The sequence below is a fragment of the Suncus etruscus genome, chromosome 7, assembly GCF_024139225.1.
Source record: "Suncus etruscus isolate mSunEtr1 chromosome 7, mSunEtr1.pri.cur, whole genome shotgun sequence".
NCBI classification, from domain to species: Eukaryota; Metazoa; Chordata; class Mammalia; order Eulipotyphla; family Soricidae; genus Suncus; species Suncus etruscus.
This window is the reverse complement of record NC_064854.1, coordinates 84,837,884-84,858,407: the sequence shown is the minus strand read 5'-3', so window position 1 is coordinate 84,858,407 and position 20,524 is coordinate 84,837,884.

Sequence of the window (20,524 nt, the reverse complement as noted above, 5' to 3'; positions counted from 1 at the left end):
ATCAGGCTTGAAGACCAAATTCAAAGTCAATGACAACAGAATTGATACCCAATCTACAACAAGCTGTACAAGTAAGGAACAGTCACATGAGCATTGCGGAAGGTAAAGGAGGGAGATGTAGGACGCATGTTGGGAAAAGGGGTGGAGGGAGGACCACACTGGTGGTGGGAATGCCCCTCATTCATTGTCTTAAATATCACTGTGAAAGATTTGTAATTCACTTTGACCACAATAAAAACGTAAAAAATAGTTAGTGACACACAATTTTTTTTACTGTTGATCTCTCTTTTTTTTAATTTTTATTTTGATCATAGTGGCTTACATATCTTTCATATTAGTATTTTAGGTACATATTAACATTGAATCAGGGGAATAACCACCACCACATTTGTCCTCCCCCCTTCCCCATTCCCTTTCTGCAACCCATATTCCACCATCACCCCCCGGGCTGTTAGAGTAGGTGGTATCCCCTCTTTGTGTAGCTTACTATCAGTGATCACACATCTGTTTGGTCCTGGTGCCCTCCCTTGTTTCTCCCTCTATTTGAGAGGCTAAGCTAGATAAATTGAATTATGTGGTTTTGTTTGAGGGAAAGAAAAGCAATAGAATGGGGTAAAGAATAAGAAAAAAATTTAAAAAAAATTAAAATATGCTGAAAATGGGCGGAGTCCTTCTAGTGGCTATCAACTTCAGTTTGAGAGAGGACCTGAAAAAGGTAATTGAAATACCATAACAATACAAAAATAAATGTCAAATTAAATATCCCGTGAGCCCTACAGCAATAAAGAGAAGCACCACACAATAGTCTTGGTTCTGAAATCAAATCATGTCGGAGTAAAAAAAGAAAGAGAAAGATAAGATAAAATAATATAAAGTAAAAGGGAGACATCAACTTCAATATCTACACCAAAATAAGGACGTCAAAAAATAATCAATCAATAAATATATATGTGGAAAAATGATTATTTTGTGCTTCCCCCCCTTTTTTTTCTTTTTCCCCATGCATAGGCACAGTAACTATTGGGGATATTATAGAGGGAATTCCCTTGGCCTAGGAGATACAGGGTTTCTCCACCCCTGAAGTATACTGTCATGGTATTAACTATAGACTCCTTATATGATCATTTTCTCTCCCCTCGGTGCTTTTGTGGTGTACGGAAGACTTCTACTTAGTCATGGATGGTCATCAGACCTCTGTATCTAGAGATCTTGGTGACTGTGCAACTCAAGGAATGGAGCTTATGATGAAGGTTTTCTTTGTGATTCTAGCAGTTCTGCTTCTTCAGTGTCGTTTTAATTCATCTTCTGTAGTTGGTGTTCTTGGTCATTATGTTGCTCCTAGGATGGAGCCTGGGATAGTCTTTCTTTATGTTTCTGGAAGACCCATTCACTTTCGGTTGTCTCAGTCAGACCTCTGGAATTGGAGATCTTGTTTGTTGAACAGATTGTAGACCAAAAGCTAGGTTAGAGCTTTTTGTTGTTGTTGTTGTTGTTGTTGTTGTTGTTGTTGGTCCCAGGATGACAACCAGTCATCTGTATATAGCAATCTTGGTTTTTGCACAGATCAAAGGGTGACATGTCTTCTGATTTTGTCTTAGCATTGACTGGTGAGGAAGGAAAACTTGCTCTTAGATCTAGTTGTTCCCATTTCCTTGTTGTCAGGTTATGAACTTAGAACTGGTGTAAGTTGGCATCAGAGTAGCATTATGAATGTCCTGGAGGGGATTTGGTTTCTGGAGCTGTTGTGGAGAACTCTGTCATTTCTATGTCTGGGATCCAGGAGTCAAGGCTGGATGGTCGATGCCTATTTCCCTAGGGTCTAGATTGGTTCCACATGACATACATTCAGGGTGGGAGATGGCCCTGGACACAAACAAAATTTAATAAATTATAGGTAAATTAAAAAAAACACAAAAAGAAAGGGGAAGCCACTGAAATCTGCTAGAACTCAGATGCCAGCACCCTTATCTGCCTGTCTTCTGTGCTGTGCTCCATTTTTGGCCTGATTTTATCCTTTGTATGACTCATCTGCAGACGGCTTGCCTTCCCTGGAGGTAAGCTTATGCACCTAGAAAGGGGAAGCCACTGAACTCTGCTGGAACTCAGATGCCAGCACCCCTATGTGCCTGTCTTCTGAGCTGTGCTCCATTTTCGACCTGATTTCATCCTGTGTGTGGCTCATCTGCAGACAGCTCGCCTTCCCTGGAGACGTCACTAGAGGTGAGTTTACAAGCCCAGAAAGGGAGGAGCCAGAAGAGCACGGCTGCTCCGCTTCACTTTGCTGCCGTGCACATCATTCAGACAATGAATACAACCACAACACGTAGAAAAACTCACAATGCAAGTGTGACAATGGGGAAACAATGCAGGCCAGTGCCAGACATAGAAAATGATGATGGCAAATCTGATAACTTGAACATGATCAATCAACTAGTCAGTCTCTCAGATAAGGAGTTTAGAGTCACAATATGGAAGATGTTCAAATAACTTAAAGAAAGTATAGAAGAGAAGACTAATAAGAATCAAGAGAACATGAACATAGAAATCAGAAAACTCCAAACTGATATTTCAGGTCAAATAAGAGGTCTGAAAAGCTCAGTAGATGGACTGAAGAAAAACATGGTTGAGCTTTCCACGGATTAACAGTAGCTGAGGATAGAATTAGTACACAGGAAAATAAGATGAATAACAACTCCAGACAGCAGAAGAAATTGGAAAAAGAAGCCTTAAAGCAAATGATCAAACAATGGAAAATTAGTCAAAGAATGGGAACAGATGAAAATAGAAGTCTATGATAAGCTCAACAGAAACAAGTTAAGAATCATTGGAGTCCCAGAAACACAGGAAGAAAATCTCCAGGAAGAATCAATGGTAAAGAACATCATTAAAGAGAAACTACCAGAGCTACAGAATACATGCGATCAAATCCTGCATGCCCAAAGAGAACCAACTAAAGGAACCCCAGACAAAACACCCCAAGACACATCCTAGTCACAATGACGAATCCCACAGATAGAGACAGAATTCTGAAAGCAGCAAGATTGAAAAGAGAAATTACATTCAAGGGAACATCCTTGAGATTTACTGCAGACCTGTCACCGGAAACAATCAAGGCCAGAAGGCAGTGGTGGGACATAGTGACAAAACTCAATGAAATAAATGCTTCGCCTAGAATACTGCACCCAGCAAAACTCACTTTCGGGTTTGAAGGAACAATACGTGGTTTCACAGACAACAACAGCTCAGAAACTTTACAGACTCAAAACCATTCTTAAAAGAAAAACTGAATGGCCTACTTTAAGACAAGACTGACCAACAGACACACCAAACTTCGGTATAAAGATGGAACTAACTCCCAGGAAAATTCTTTCTCTCTAGGTCAGTGGAATAAATGCACCAGTTAAGAGACACAGAGTGGCTAAATGGATCAAAAAATTCAATCCAACCTTCTGCTGCCTACAAGAAATGCACCTGAATAGTCAGAACAAACATAGACTCAAAATAAAAAGCTGGAGAAAAATCATCCAAGCAAACAACACCCATAAAAAAGCTGGAGTGGCCATACTATATATCAGATGATGCAAACTTTATACTTAGGAAAGTTGTAAGGGACAAAGATGGATATTTTGTATTAATAAAGGGATACGTACAGCAGGAAGAAATCACTCTCCTAAACATATATCACCGAATGAGGGACCAGCAAAATATTTAATAAAATTGTTGACAAATCTGAAAAATAATATCAATAACAACACAATAATTGTGGGAGACCTCAATATGGCATTGTCAACACTGGACAGGTCAACCAGACTGAAACCCAACAAGAATATACTAAACTGAAAAGAGAAATGGAAGAAAGAGGCCTAGTAAATATATATACAGAACACTCCAACCCCAGAAGCCCAGATACACATTCTTCTCTAATGTACATGGGACATTCTCTAGGATAGACTACATGCTAGCACATAAAACATACCTCCATAATATCAAGAGGATAGAAATTTTGCAGGCTACCTTCGCTGACAACAAGGCCCTGAAATTATATGTGAACTACAAAGGGACACAGAAGAAAAACTTTAATTCCTGAAAATTAAACAGCCTAATACGGAATAACCAGTGGGTCCGAGATGAAATCAAAGAGGAAATCAAAACCTTCCTAGAAACAAATGACAATGGAGACACAAACTATTCAGAACCTATGGGACACAGCAAAGCAGTACTGAGAGGAAAATTTATAGCTTTGCAAGCACACATCAGGAAAGAAGAAGGGGCATACCTGAATAGCTTAATGACGGAGCTCATAGAATTAGAAAGTGCTCAACAAAAGGACCCAAAAATAGGGAGACAGAAGGAAATAACAAAGCTGAGAGCAGAAATCAATGAAGTGGAAACCCGAAAAACAATCCAAAAATCAACGAAAGCAGAAGTTGGTTCTTTGAAAAAATAAACAATATTGATAGACCACTGGCAAAACTAACAAAGAAAGAGAGAGAAACTTGATAACTCATATTAGGAATGAAAAAGGAGAGATCACTACTGATATGGTCGAGATCCAAAGGGTAATCAAAAACTACTTTGAGAAACTCTATGCCACTAAAAATGAGAACCTGGAAGAAATGGATAAATTTTTGGACACTTATAATCTTCCACGGTTGAATGAAGAGGATGTAGCATATCTAAACACACCCATCCCTATTGAGGAAATTAAGACAGTAATCAAATGTATGCCCCAAAACAAAAGTTCAGGCCCAGATGGATTTACTAATGAATTTTTTCAAACTTTTCAAGAGGAATTTCCACCAATCCTAGCAAGACTCTTTCATGAAATAAAAAAAAAACAGGAACACTTCCAAATAGCTTTTATGAAGCCAACATCACCTTGATACATAAACCAGACAGAGATGCTACCAAAAAAGAAAGTTACAGACCAATATCGCTGATGAATACAGATGCAAAGATCCTCAACAAAATCCTGGCAAATAGAATTCAATGCCTCATTAAGAAGATCATCCCCTAAGATCAAGTAGGCTTCATCTCAGGAATGCAAGGCTGTTTAAGATCCGTAAATCTATCAACATAATGCACAACAGCAACAAGAAAAATAGAAATCACATGATCATATCAATAGACGCAGAGAAAGCATTTGATAAATTCCAACACCCATTCTTTTTTGTGGGGGGGCCACACCCAGCGGTGCTCAGATGTTACTCCTGGCTGTCTGCTCAAAAATAGTTCCTGGCAGGCAAGGGGGACCATATGTGACACTGGGATTCAAACCTTTCATCCTGGATCGGCTGCTTGCAAGGCAAATGCTGCTGTGCTATCTCTCCGGGCCTAACCAACACCCATTTTTGATAAAAACTCTCAGCAAGATGGGAATGGAAGGAACCTTTCTCAATATAGTTAAGGCCATCTACCACAAGCCAGAGGCAAATATTGTCCTCAATGGAGAAAAACTGAAATCCTTTCCTATAAATTCTGGCACAAGACAAAGCTGTCCTCTCTCACCACTCCTATTCAACATAGCACTGGAAGTACTTGCTATAGTGATTAGGCAAGAAAAAGGTATCAAGGGAATCCAGATAGGAAAGGAAGAAGTCAAATTCTCGCTGTTTGCAGATGACATGATACTCTACCTAGAAAACCCTAAAGTCTCTACGAAAAAGCTTGTAGAAACAATAGACTCACTTCCTGGGAGCCAGGAGTCTAGCAGGAGGGGGTTTGGCAGGCCACCGCCATGCCGGAGGCCTTCCTAACCAGGCCTAGTGGGGGTGTGGGACTTGGGTAACCCCAGCACCCCTCTACCACCTTGCTCCAGATCTCCAGGGCTTCCCCCGGCCACATGCCTGGGCAAGCCGGTGAGTTGGGCCCCTTGGTGGAGCTTGAAGGTACTCTAGGCTTTCCCCCATTATCCATTAAGCTCCTTAGGGAGAGTCTGGGTGGGGCCCTGATCTTCTGGCTGCCCAGCTTCTTTAAGTCACTGGTAATCTCTGTCCAGTCTATATTTTCAAAATCGAATGGGGGCTATCGCCCCCGCACACACAAAAAACATTAATAGTACTCACTATCATTGAATTATGTGTTTATGTATGCAGAATATCCATTTTGTACTCTGCCCTTTTGCATACCCCTTCATAAGATCATATTTCTCTTTAACTTCCTTAACTCCTATCATCATTACTCCTCATTTACCCTTTCTAACTTAAGTACTGTAGAGTCCTAAGTCACAGATCAAAGTGGTGCCCTGGAGTTAACACCCACCCAACAATTTTAAAAGGCATAAAAGGGACACTTAAGTCTCTTCAACATTTTATGGGTGTTTTTTTTGACGGCTATAACTTTTGCTGAATATTTTCTTATACAGTGACGATCCCCCCCCCCATGTTTTTTATCTTCTCTTTGTGAACTGCTCAATATGAAATTTGGTGTGAAAGAATCCCTCAATTCAATGCTTATGTTGAACCAAGTCATGGGTATTGTTGGAAATGTTCTTACACCCCCATATATCTGATAGCACCACGTGGCTTTATTTCTTGTTTGCTTAGGCACACTAAAACGAGAAAATACTATACATACCAATAAGTTCTTATCTAATAGAGATGGGAACACACAAATCTTGTAGTGCAATGAGACCTTACACCCTGAACATTGACATAAAGACCTGGTACAGGCCTCAGAAGAATGGGCATTCTCCATTTACCCCTGATCTAGAGAAGACATCTACAAAACATCCAAGGTTGTATATAACATCACCTGGAGGAATTCCTCTACCAGGGAAGACTGTACAGCTGCTCTGACATCAATCTACTCAAAAAAGACTTCCCTTAACACTAAGAAGACTTAACAAAAACAATGACCTCCTTACTGGACAGGGCTTGCTGTATTGCCCCTTAATTGTGAGGTTTGTCTATAACATCATCTGGAAGCAATCCTCTACCACAGAAGACCCTACCACTGCTCAGACATCATCCTGCTGAAAAGAGACATCCCTTAACAATGAGAAGACTTAACAACGACCTGCTTACAGGACAGGGCTTCCTGCATTGCCCGTTCATGGTGAGGTGAAACGAGAAGACATTCTACATCATGAGTTCAATTTAGGATATGCAGATTCCAGAATCTTTAATACAGAAACATGATACCAACAACAGAGACTGTGTGAAATGTGTGTTGGCACTACGGACAATGTCTTGGATTGGATGATCTAACTTGCCTGAAGCCTAGAGTTGGTCTTATGCCAGGAAACTTCAGGGGTAGGATCTCTTTGTATTTAGGCCAAGGTTATTCCTTTCCATGCCTCTCATATTTGGTGGGCCTATGCAAACAACAATTGCCACTCTAACACTGGTTTTACTGTGCTCCTTTGACTCTAATCCTTAAAATGCACCCACTTAAAATTTGAGGTTAAATGCACCCACTTAAAATTTGAGGTTAACTTAAGCTAATATGCATGTACATGGAAATGTAAAAAATACTATGCCTCTAATGTTTAAGGAGTTACGTAAGTTTTATGGCTTTAGATTGCCTTGTGTGCTGTCAAGAAATATTATAATGTGCTACAATCTGGGGACTTGAGGGTCAAAGTAATTGTACATGGATTCTGTTTTATTTATCTTAACGTTCTTTGGCTGAAAGTTCAAAGTTAAGATATCAGCAAGGGGACTTCTTCTTAGAATTATGTTATGGCTGATTGTCCTTCCACTGTAACTTTACCTTGTCCTCTTTCTTTGCATCTTTTGTTCTCATAATTCAAAATAAAAATATTAAAAAAAATAGACTCATACAGCAAGGTGGCAGGCTACAAAATTAACACACAAAAATCAATGTTCTTCCTATATACCAATAGTAATAATAAAGAAATGGACATTAAGAAAACAACCCCATTCACAATAGTGCCACACAAACTCAAATATCTTGGAATCAACTTGACTAAAAATGTGAAGGACCTATACAAAGAAAACTATAAAAATCTGCTCCAAGAAATAAGAGAGGGCACGTGGAAATTGAAGCACATACCCTGCTCATGGATTGGCAGGATTAACATCATTAAAATGGCAATACTCCCCAAAGCATTGTACAGATTTAATGCGATCCCTCTAAAGATACCCATGACATTCTTCAAAGAAGTGGTTCAGGCACTTTTGAAATTCATTTGGAACAATAAACACCCTAGAATAGCTAAAGCAATCATTGAAAAAAAGAATATGGGAGGAATTACTTTCCCCAACTTTAAACTGTAGTACAAAGCAACAGTTATCAAAACAGCATGGTATTGGAATAAAGACAGGCCCTCAGATCAGTGAAATAGGTTTGAATACTCAGAGAATGTTCCCCAGACATACAATCACCTAATTTTTGATAAAGGAGCAGGAAATCCTAAATGGAGCAAAGAAAGCCTCTTCAACAAGTGGTGTTCGCACAATTGGATAGCCACTTGCAAAAAATTGAACTTACACCCCCAGTTAACCTCATGTACAAAGGTAAAATCCAAATAGATGAAAGACCTCTATATCAGACCCAAAACCATAAGATATATAGAACAACACATAGGTAAAACACGCCAGGTTATTGAGACTAAAGGCATCTTCAAAGAGGAAACTGCACTCTTCAAGCAAGTGAAAGCAGAGATTAACAGATGGGAATATATTAAACTGAGAAGCTTCTGCACCTCAAAAAAAAATAGCGCCCAGGATACAAGAGCCACCCACTGTGTGGGAGAAACTATTCACCCAATACCCATCAGACAAGGGGCTAATCCTCAAAATATACAAGGCATTGAGAGAAATTTACAAGAAAAAACATCTAATCCCATCAAAAAATGGGGAGAAGAAATGGACAGACACTGACAAAGAAGAAATACAAATGGCCAAAAGAAAACACATTTAAAATGCTCCACATCACTAATCATCAGGGAAATGCGAATCAAAACAACTATGAGGTACCACCTCACACCTCAGAGATTGGCACACATCACAAAGAATGAGAACAAGTAGTGTTGGCGGGGATGTGGAGAGAAAGGAACTCTTATCCACTGCTGGTGGGAATGCCATCTAGTTCAGCCTTTCTGGAAAACAATATGGAGATTCCTCCAAAAACTGGAAATTGAGCTCCCATACAACCCAATTATACCACTCCTCGGAATATACCCTAGGAACACAAAAATACAATACAAAAATCCCTTCCTTACACGTATATTCATTGAAGCACTATTTACCATAGCAAGACTCTGGAAACAACCCAGATGCCCTTCAACAGACGAATGGCTAAAGAAATTGTGGTAATATACACAATGGAATATTATGCAGCTGTCAGGAGAGATGAAGTCATGAAATTTTCCTATACATGGATGTACACGGAATCTATTATGCTGAGTGAAATAAGTCAGAGAGAGAGAGAAAAACGCAGAATGGTCTCACTCATCTATGGGTTTTAAGAAAAGTGAAAGGCATTCTTGAAACAATAACTTTCAGACACAAAAGAGAAAAGAACTGGAAGTTACAGCTCACCTCAGGAAGCTCACCACAAACAGGGGTGAGTTTAGTTAGAGAAATAACTACATTTTGAACTATCCTAATAATGAGAATGTATGAGAGAAATAGAAAGCCTGTCTAGAGTATAGGCAGGGTTTTGGTGGGGAGGAGGGAGATTTGGGACATTGGTGATGGGAATGTTGCACTGGTGATAGGTGGTGTTCTTTACATGACTGAAACCCAAACACAATCATGTAATAAAGTTGTTTAAATAAAAAACACAACAAAAAACACCTCTATCTAGTCATTTCTTATAGTCTCTCCCTCCCCCTCCCTCTCTCTCTTTCTCTCTCTCTGTGTTCTTTTATTATGAGTGCATAATGTAGACATAGAGGTAGATCTTTTTTCAAGCTTTTTCATGTTTACACTTTTACTCAGATGAGCTGATATATCCACACATTCAAATACCTGATTTTGATAGGAAACATTTTCTTACACTATAAAAATTATGCACATAAATTATCCCACTGTCTGGCAGGGGGATGTTTTGTTTTCTTCAATTAGTGCTATTTGATGAGAATCGTGGTCTGTGTTTTCTGCATAGTGGGAGCATTGTGTGGCTATTACTTCAGTAACAGTTTGGCTGTCTATACTCCCTCCCTCCTTTTATCCCTTCCTCCCTTCCTCCTTTCCCCCTTGTTTCATACTTCTCTCCATCTCTTCCTCTTACCCTTTCCCCCTCTCTCACACACACATAACACATACACCCCACAAATTCAGCCCAAATGGAGGCACCTAAGCATGTGACCCCAACAAGAGAAGTCAACACAGTTTTGTTCAAATCCAGAGTGAATTGCAATGTGCCACAATATAACCCTGTGGGTGGAATGGCCATCATGCTTTTCTCTAAACTGAATATACTTACAATTCCATATGGATTCTCAATGTGTATTCAGTGAGTTAAAGTGAAATAAAAAAATAAAGAAATATTTCTAGCAGCCAGGTTCAATGGCCATCTTGCAAAACGAGGAATTCAGACGCTCCATATTTCACTTAGGTTGGTCTCCTTCAGGCCTAATAACTATACTGAGGCAAGGCTCTCCCTGCAGTACAGGGATCTTCTTTGCTATCTGCACAATGATCTCCTTGTTTCTGACTCTGATTTCAAATGAAGTCAAATGAATTATTTTTTAACTTTATTTATTTATTGGTCGTTGGGCCATACCCAACAGTGCTCAGGGGTCACTCAGAAATCACCATTGCAGGCTGGATGACCATATGGGATGCCAGGAATTGAACCACGTTTCTTCTGGGTCAGCTGCATGCAAGGCAAACGCCCCACCACTGTGCTATATCTCTGGCCCCAGCAGTCAAAAGGTTTCTTCCTTGGAAAAATGTTGGGGCAATTTAGAAAGATAATATAAGTGAACGGGGTGCCTAAATCCTAGATGTGGCCATTGAAAATTGTCACTAACATTTCCTCATCTCCTTCCCACAACCGTTCTTCAAATTCCTCCACCCTTCAGGAAGAAAGAATGATTAGAGAGCCAAAAGTATACAGTCATACTTCTCTCTCTCTAATCATCCTCTTTCCTGCTTTCCTTAACTGTATCCATCCAGCTCTTCCTTCCTTTCTTCCTCCCTTCTTTCCCTTACTTCCCCAACTCCCTCCCTCTCCCTTCCTTCCCTCCCTCACTTCCTCCTCTCCCCCTCCCTTCCCCTCTCTTCCCCTCCCTCCCTCCTTCACTTCCTTCCTTCCTTTCCTTCTTTCCTTTCTTCCTTCCTTCCTTTTTGTGGTTTTAAAGAGGTAGAACAGGTATATTTATGAAGATACTGACAAGATCAGTTTGCCTTCTTTAGATGAAATTTCTTACATATTTCTTGCAACTAAAACCATACATCTGTTAAAAATATTATTAATTCTAAATAAAGGTTGAAATTGAGCTTTTCTCTTCCAGCAAAAAATATTAGAACCTAAAACATGTTTTGTTGTGTAGTTTTAATTTAAATAACATATATTTTGGGGAGTCTGGATTCACTAATTTATTCCCTCTAAAAACATATGCACTGACTCTGCATGCTGTGTGCTGTGCTTGCTGTGAAGATGGTAAAGGGTCAGATAGTCTATTACCCCTGGGTTTCTAAATAACCTCGTTTGCAAATTTGAAGTGAATAATGAGCACATTTAAGAAAACAAAAGTTATTTATTTAAGGTTTGAGTTGACACCCAAACTGTGCTGAGAGTCAGAGACCACCTCTGATATGCAAGATGCAAAAGGGAATTTAAAAGGGAGATCTGAGCCTTAGTCAACTATGGGAGTCTTAGCAAGAACCCCGAGTCAAATATTTAAGCAGTTTATATTGAAATCACAAGCAATAACATTATGATCATTTCATTGTATAGATGTCTTAATTAATCACTGATTTTTCTGGCTCAACTTTGGTTGTCTGATTCAAATACTGTCAACGGATACTCTGATTCAACCCTGGCTATTAACGGTTACTCAGATTCAAACTTTGGTTGTCGCTAAAGAAACTGTGATACATATACACAATGGAATATTATGCAGCTGTCAGGAGAGATGAAGTCATGAAATTTTCTTATACATGGATGTACATGGGATCTATTATGCTGAGTAAAATAAATTAGAGGGAGAGACAGAAAAACGCAGAATAGTCTCACTCATCTATGGGTTTTAAGAAAAATAAAAGACATACTTGCAATAATTTTCATAGACAAAAGAGTGGAGGGCTGGGAGGTCCAGCTCACGACATGAAGCTCACCACAAAGAGTGATGAGTGCAGTTAGAGAAATAACTACATTGAGAACTATCATAACAATGTGAATGAATTAGGGAAGTAGAAAGCCTATCTAGAGTACAGGCGGGAGTGGGATGGGGAGGAGGGAGATTGGGGACATTGGTGATGGGAATATTGCACTGGTGAAGGGGGGTGTTCTTTACATGACTAAAACCCAACCACAATCATGTTTGTAATCAAGTTGTTTAAATAAAGATATTAAAAAAAAGAAATGTACCAAACTTATTTTGCTACCACAAGGTCACCAATACTTGGTTCTTTACAGATCCTTCTCATAGGTGGGTACTAAGCTTGTCAATGTCTATTATATTATTTTATTAAAATATCTATGATTGTTGATTTTGCTAATGAAAAGAAGTGAACAAAATGGCAAAGTAAAAAACTATGACTATAATAATAATAATAATAAAAAAAAGCCCTCCTTGTCGAGAGACACTCTAAATAGAACTCTGGTTTTCAAGGGAGCCTTATCAGATAGAGCATTCCAAAATCACTCAACCACTACTTCCTTATTTCTAGAGGGCACCATCTCCCTCTTTTACTCCCCAGAATACTACAACTGGTACTCACTTGTACAGCTTGCTGTGGATTAGGTATAGATTCTGCTGTCATTGACTTTGGGTTTGATGTTCAGGTCTGATCATTTTTTATTTCCACTAAATGTTCTTGCGAGTGTCTGGACCTGGTACCATTTATTTTACCCCCTCAATTTATGAGGCTGACAAGATGATTCAAGCAATGTGGTTCTGTTAGAGATATAGAAAAAGAAAAAGGAAAAGAAAAAAGAAAAAGAAGAAAATGAAAAAAAAACTAGAAGGAGTCTTTCTAGGTGTTATAAATATCAATTTAGAAGAGGAAAGGGAAAAGAGAAATAAAAGGTAACAAAACAAAAAACAATAACAAACAAAAAACAACAAAACACTAACAAGAAATATACAAAAAACAAACCCCCCAAAACAAAACAAAACAAAACGAACAAAAAGAACAAACAAAAAACAAAGCCAGCAATTACAGAAAAGATAAAACAAACGCAACAACAATGACCAAAAAAACCCAAAAACACCCAGTCAAAAAACCCCAGCCAGAAACTACATTAAAAGGTTTGTGCTTCCTTCTCCTTCTTCTTCTCCTCCTCCTTCTTTTCTTCTTTCTTTTCTTCTTTTCTTCTTCCTTCTTCTTTTCTTCTTCTTTCATCTTCTACTTTTCTTCTTCTACTTCTTTTCTTCTACTTCTTCTCCTCCTCCTCCTTCTTCTCCACCTCCTTCCTCCTCCTCCTTCTTCTCTTCCTTCTCCTTCTTCTCTTCCTTCTCCTTCTCCTTTTCTTCTTCTTTTCCTTCTTTTCGTCTTTCTTTTTCTTTTTCTTCTTCTTTTCTTCTTTCTTCTTCTTTCTTTTTCTTCTACTTTTTTCTTCTATTTTTCTTCTACTTCTATTACTTCTACTTTTCTTCTTCTCCTCCTCCTTCTTCCTCCTTCTTCTCCTCCTCCTCCACCTCCTCCTTTCTGTTCTTGTTCTTCTTGTTCTTCTTTTTCTTCTTCATCCTCCTCCTCCTTCTTCCTTTTTTTTTTTTGCAAAGGCATAGTAAGTATTGGGAAATTAGAAAGGGAATTCATGAGAACCACTACAGGCTCCGTACACACTTTTTTTCACTCCCCAAGGTCTTTTTATGGTGCCAGGCATCTTTTCCACTTAGTTGTGGATGATTATATATATATATATATATATATATATATATATATATATATATATATATATATATATATATATATATATATATATCAGGCCTCTCTAACTGAATATCTTGGTATTTACACAAGTCATAGGACAAAGCCTAGGAAAAGTTTTTCTTTATAGTTCTATCACTGTTCCATCACTGTTGCTGCAATCAGTCTTTTACAATTGGTGGTCTCGGTTTTTGATAAATCCTAGGACAAAGCCTGGAATAATTTTTAAATTGTGATTCAAAAAGTTCTATTCCATCACAGTTGTTACAGTCAGACCTCTGGGATTGGAGATCTTGGCTTTTGTATAGATCCTAGGTCAAAGCCTAGGCTAGGGTCTATTTTACTGATCCCAGGGTAAGTACTGTCCAGTCTTGGCTGTCAATGTCAGTCTTCAGTAGTTGGTAATCTTGGATCTTGCATAGGTCAATGGGTGACGTGTTTCTGATTTCATCTTACTGCTCTTATGATAAATCAAGTTATTGCCGTTTCCTCTTTGTCAGGATGTCATATCAAAACTGGCGTAAGTTGGTGCTAGAGAGGTATTAAGAATTTCTTCGGGGGAGTTTGGTTCCTGGTGCTGTTGCAGGGAACTTGTAAGTTCTATGTCTGAGGTCTAGGTCTCAGGATTGGAGGTCGTTGCCAGGTCACATGGAGTCTAAGTTGGGTTCACATGACACATGTTCAGGGTGGGAGGCACCCGTGTATTATAAAATGTATGGGTTCTTATACTTGGGCAATTCTGAGTGTGCAGCAAGGTTTGTGCTATAGATTCCCATGAGTGTGCCAGGTTTCTCTTGCTGCGTGTCAGGAGTGAGCCAGACTCTGCAGCTAAGCTTTATTCTTTCTTTCAGTGAGACAGACAACTCTGAGTCAGCTGTGTAGCACTGAGACTTTGACTCATCTGGCTATTTTCAAATGAGCTCAAACAAGCCAAGAATTGAGCATCTATACTCCAAAACACAGCTACACCCTCTCAATTAAAATTGGGATCCTGGGATGCCAAACACTTTGAAGCTCTCAATCAGAGGATTGGCTCCTTCTCTGGTCCTTTCCCTGGCCACCTGTTTGATTCTTTCTCTGAGTTTATATCTCTGTTCTCTCTTTGATTTGTCTCTGGTTATCCCTCTGTTCTCTTTCTCTTGATTGTTGTTACTGTTTTGTTTTCTAGTTTTTGGGCTACACTGTGTAGTGTTTAGGGGTTACTCAGGAGACCATATGGAATGCTGGAGATTAAGTCCAGGTTGGCTGCATGTAAGGCAAACACTTTACCCACTATACTATCACTCCAGACCCCTTTTGTTCCTTTTCTGGTCCTTTCTTCATTCCTATCTGTCCACAGCAGACAGTAGCTCCCAGAGTGCTCATGGCTCTGTCATCAGCCCTGCAGGTGCCTTGTCACGGGGTCTTTGAGACCAGCATAACCAATAGAGTGCACCTTCATCTTTATTCTGGGGCATTCTTTCCAGATTCATGGGACATCAGTGAGCAACAGGCATGGATTCACATACAAGTGCACATTGTATCCACATGGACACATGCACTAAGACAAAACATATTGCAGACATCAGCAAAGGGCTTGGACACACATATGTAAACCTGAAACAACTATATTATGAACAGCCTAGTAAATCATAGTATTTAAATAATGTTTCAAACATTGAGACAAAGGAGACACTGACCCTTAAAGAGACACTCCAGAGATGGCTTCACAGAAGTTGCTGCTGTGACAGAAGCCATCCCCATAAGAAGATATTCATCAGGAAGGATGGTCTGTGGTAAATGTGAATCAGGACCAGCCAAGATCCCCTGACCACACCCAGACACAGACAAATCCATTAGCCCTCTATGCCAGGGCAGCCTGGGAGAGAGAGCTTTGGGGCAAAGTTGCCCACATCCCACTACTCTGGGGTGCACTCCATTGGGCCCCACCCTAATCCCACTTTTTACCTTTCAGTTTACTCTTCTCTGTCATATTTTCCAATGAAGTAATTCACACCTCAATAGTTGTTTCTTGTGAGAGTGGATAAGAGCCTGAATGTGGCAGGCAGGCAAGGGGACTATGTTCTGTGGAGACCCTCATGCTGCTCTGCAGTTCCCCTGTTCCCCAGTTCCCCTTGACCTGGGCTCTGTAGTTGACCCGTGGGGCACTTCCAGAGTGCTTCAGAGCTTCTTCAACTGCTTTGACTGAAATGCCTTATTTTATTGTAAATAAAGTCAAGTCACTATGAAAAATATTCAGAATGGAAGGCCCCTTCCTGTAACAAAAACTTTTGGAATTCCATTCCTAATGGATAACAACTCCTCTCTATATTTATTATTTACCCACATTTTAATGTGCCCATGCAAAGGAACAATACCACGGGATGCTATTGAAGTCTATGTAGAAAATAAGAAGCCAGTTCTATCAAATATACAATCTCAAAGAGATTGTACTATCTACTATGAATTCCTACTAGCAAATACAAAGAGAAGGGGAAACCATTGTATAATGAAATATACAGTAAAGAATTATACACATTGAGGAAATACACCTAAGAAATAGACAAAGGAGATATACATTATCTCCTTAAACTATTTTAAATAGTTCTAGAAAAGAATAATTTTTGGATCACATCTTCAGCCAGCATCATAGTCCTGTGTAGTCTGAAAAAATAGCTCGCAGCAGTCACAAATCAGGAAATTTCCTAGAGCCAAGGGTCTTTCAAAAGCTGAAACCAGTTCTATGCAACAGTCCATGGTGAAGGGAAGTGGGAGAAAAGGAGCCACCAAGAACTCATCAGCAGAAGCAGTGGCTTTATCTTCTCCCTGGCGAGATAAATGGCTATATACAAGGAAGAGCTATATAAAACTTAGACATCATGTATAATGTAGATGGAAATTAAAGAGACATAGAGGTGGCCAGTACTTACACACTCACAAACACATAGACAGACAATGAAGATACATCCATAGGTTGCATTTGGAAAACTGACTAAGTGGAATGGGTAAAAGCACTTCAAAATATAAAGTGAGGTGGAAACTTTTTCCAATTTCTTGGGGTAATCAACGTTGATGAAGAACTTTGCTGAAAATGGCTTCATGGCTTAAAATGAGCATAATTCAGCGGTCTCAAACTCATGGCCTGCAGGCTGTTTGCGGCCCTACATACAACATTTTGTGGCCCTGCCCTAGAGGAATCTTTTATTGTTTTGTTTTGTTTTAGTTGTTTGGGTCACACCCCCCAATGTTCAAGGCTTACTTCTGACTTTGCATTCAAGGATCACCCTGACTTTGCCTCCTGCGGCCCCCAGGTAAATTGAGTTTGAGACCCCTGCATAGATCATTCTTAAAACAATCATACTATTCAAGGCTAGAATACTAAGATAGATTGGGGTATTGTATCACATGCCTCGAATATCCAGGTTCCTTTCCTGAAGTAAATTGAGAACAAAGGTATATGATCATATAGTTAAAAAAAAAGTAGCATGAATTAAAAATAAATTGCAAAAATACACTCAATGAGGGGCAACCTTTCTCTCAAGACTCCTAGAGACCAGAGACACAACCGTTTCTTTATGCAACTGGTAACTGGGATGCCTCTATGGGGGGGGGAGGAGCTAGATGACAGGCCCCCTGAACTAAATCATACCACAGGGATATGGGATAGCCAGGCCAGCCTTCACAGCTTGGCCAGGCAGCTGAGTCCGGGGGAGCGATGTTTAAACTCGGCTGGGTAGGCGACCTTTCCTGCAGACTCCCAGAGACCAGGGATGCAACCAAACCTTGCATCTGGGGTCCTTTTTCATCAGTCCTCATTTCTAAAAACAAGTGAGTATGCTAGCGCCTGCACAGTAACTGTAGTTAGCTTACCATGATACCATAATGCTCATAATTTTTTTATTTTTAATTTTTAATTATGTGAACAATGATGCAAAAAAAGAGGACAAGGTAAAGTTACAGGGAAAGGACAGTCACCCAAAAACAAAGTTCTCAGAAGAAATCCCCCTGCTGACACCTTAATTTTAAACTTACAAAGAACTTAAGAAAAATAAAACTGAACCCAGGTACAATTACTTTGTCTCTCAAGTCCCCAGATTGCAGTACATTATAACATTTCTTAGCGGTACACTAAGCAATTTAAAGCCATAAAATTTATGTGACTCCTTAAACTTGAAGGCATAGTAGTTTTTAGATTGCCATACACATGCATATTAGTTTAAGTTAACCTCAAAAGTTTAAGTGGTTTTTTTTTAAGGTTTAGAGTAAAAAACACAGTAAAAATGGTGTTAGAGTGGCAATTATCGTTTGCATAGGCCCACCAAAATATGGGGGACATGGGAAGTAAAAAGCCTTGGCCTAAATACAAGGAGACTCTACCCTTGAAGTTTCTTGGCATAAGACTGACTCTCGGCTCCAGGCAAACTATTTTGTCCAATCCAGGTTAATGCTCATAATTTTAGATTGCTTCTAGGAAAGGAAATGGAATGCCTAAGACACGCTGGATAATACTCCATGTGATTAACTCCCCACAAAGCAGAACATTCTCCCTACCCCAACCAGATGCAAATCAACCTGCAAAGTGAAAAGATAGATTCTCAGCATGAGAAGAAACTGACACTCCGCTGCTATTGATTTGCTCTTTGGAGGCCCTTCTTCCTTCTCTTCCCTCTACCTTGAATTTTTGCTGGCTACCAAATTTGGTGGCGGAGAAGTCCCCTGCTTGAGGATACTCCCTAATATGTGACTGCTGGGAGCCATCTTTCCTAGACTCAACAAAACCATCTCACAGGTTGAAGCTGAGTTCCAGATCTTACCCCTTCCCATCTATTTCAAAAGACTTAAAAAGGACATATAAATCTCTTTTGTATATCTCTTTATTTAAATTCCTTTTATAGGCTCAACCATTATTGGATATCTTCTCATTTAGTGGCAATTCCATTTAATATGGAATTCTAGTAGACAAGTCTTTGTTTAGAGTCCATGTAAGAAAAAGGTTATGGGGATTATTGGTCTTGATACCTCGACCTCCACATGCACCAGTAATACCTTGTGGCCAACAAGTTCTTATCTAATAGAGATCTCAGTGAGATCTTACACCCTGAATACCTGCCATAGTGGCTTGGCTTAGACTTTAGTTGATCAGACATTGACCATTCATTGACACCACCCAGCCTTCAATCTACGACCTGCACAGAAACCAGGATCTTCTGGTTTAGTTTCACCATTCAATAGCACTGCAGATATCCTGCCCTAAAAGCAAACTATTGCTGCTTCTAGGTTGTCAGGGTGTCATAGGTACTATCTTTGGAGTAAGTCAGTGCATGGTGGTAGTGGAGCTTTCCTTGTTAGAATTCTTATTCCTGGTGATGATGTAGGAAACTGTGTTTGTTTCCTCAAATGGTGCCCATTTGCAAATGGTGCCCATTTGAGCACTGAAGTAAGAATTCATGTCATTCAGTCACCTTATTTAATATTATCTGTGGAGGGAGACATTAGATCATACAAGCAGGCATAATCAAATAGAAAATGAATAATTTAAAATATTTGTTAAGACATTCTCATAGCATATTAGGAGTCCAACAGAATATATCACTGTATGTAAAACTAGGGCTCTGAACTATATCTTCAAGGATCGCTGTGAACAAAAAGATCAAAAGGTTATTACAAACATAGTAGAATTGAAATTATGATACTAAAACTTTCTAATAATGAGTACTGCATTCGGAGTCCATGGCTTCCAAATGCATTCTGCAGTTATTTCTGTTGGTTAGGCCATTATCATAGACACATATAAGGAACATTTAGTTGAATATCTGCTTAATATAAGCAGCTATATCTGTTGATGCAGGTCTCTTTGAAGTAAAAAAAATAATATAGGCTGCTGAAGATTTCACAGACGAGTTAGACTTCTGAAACTATTTGATCATCAAATTGAAACCAATGTTGTTTTACTTCATTTCTACAACAGGTTAGTTTGAAGCAGACAGTAAGTTGTATTCTTCAGGGTTGTCCTTAGAACCCAGAGTGTACTGTCACAGTGAAGGTTTTCTAAAGAAAAGTAATATAGGTCTGTAGTTTTTTCTTCTGCTTTCCATCATAGAAAAACTGTTTCAGATGTATTATGAGAATAGATGGTAATTTCTAATTTTCTGTCCTTTTTAAATAATCCTGTGTATTGCAATGGCTGCAATAAACATATTTTTGTCTCAGTTTTTCTTCTTTAAAAATTAACTTAAGGCAATTTTGCAGTGTGTATTTATCTGTAGATGTCAAACACAAGGATAAATGAATAAAGATCTCAAATGTTTGAGATTCTTGGTGACAGATGAAGCATAGAACTGTATATTTGAACTGGCCTTGGATGCGTGTAGCAATAATAGACTCAAACTGCTTGTTTTGTGACTTTTGAGTCAACAAGATGATCACTATTTTCCTCAATATGTCTTTTCTGCGTATAAGCTTTGTTCAAGTCTTGATGAAGATCATCCATCATAAAAAGTAGTAGTTTATATGGATCTTGTTTATTCTGCTCT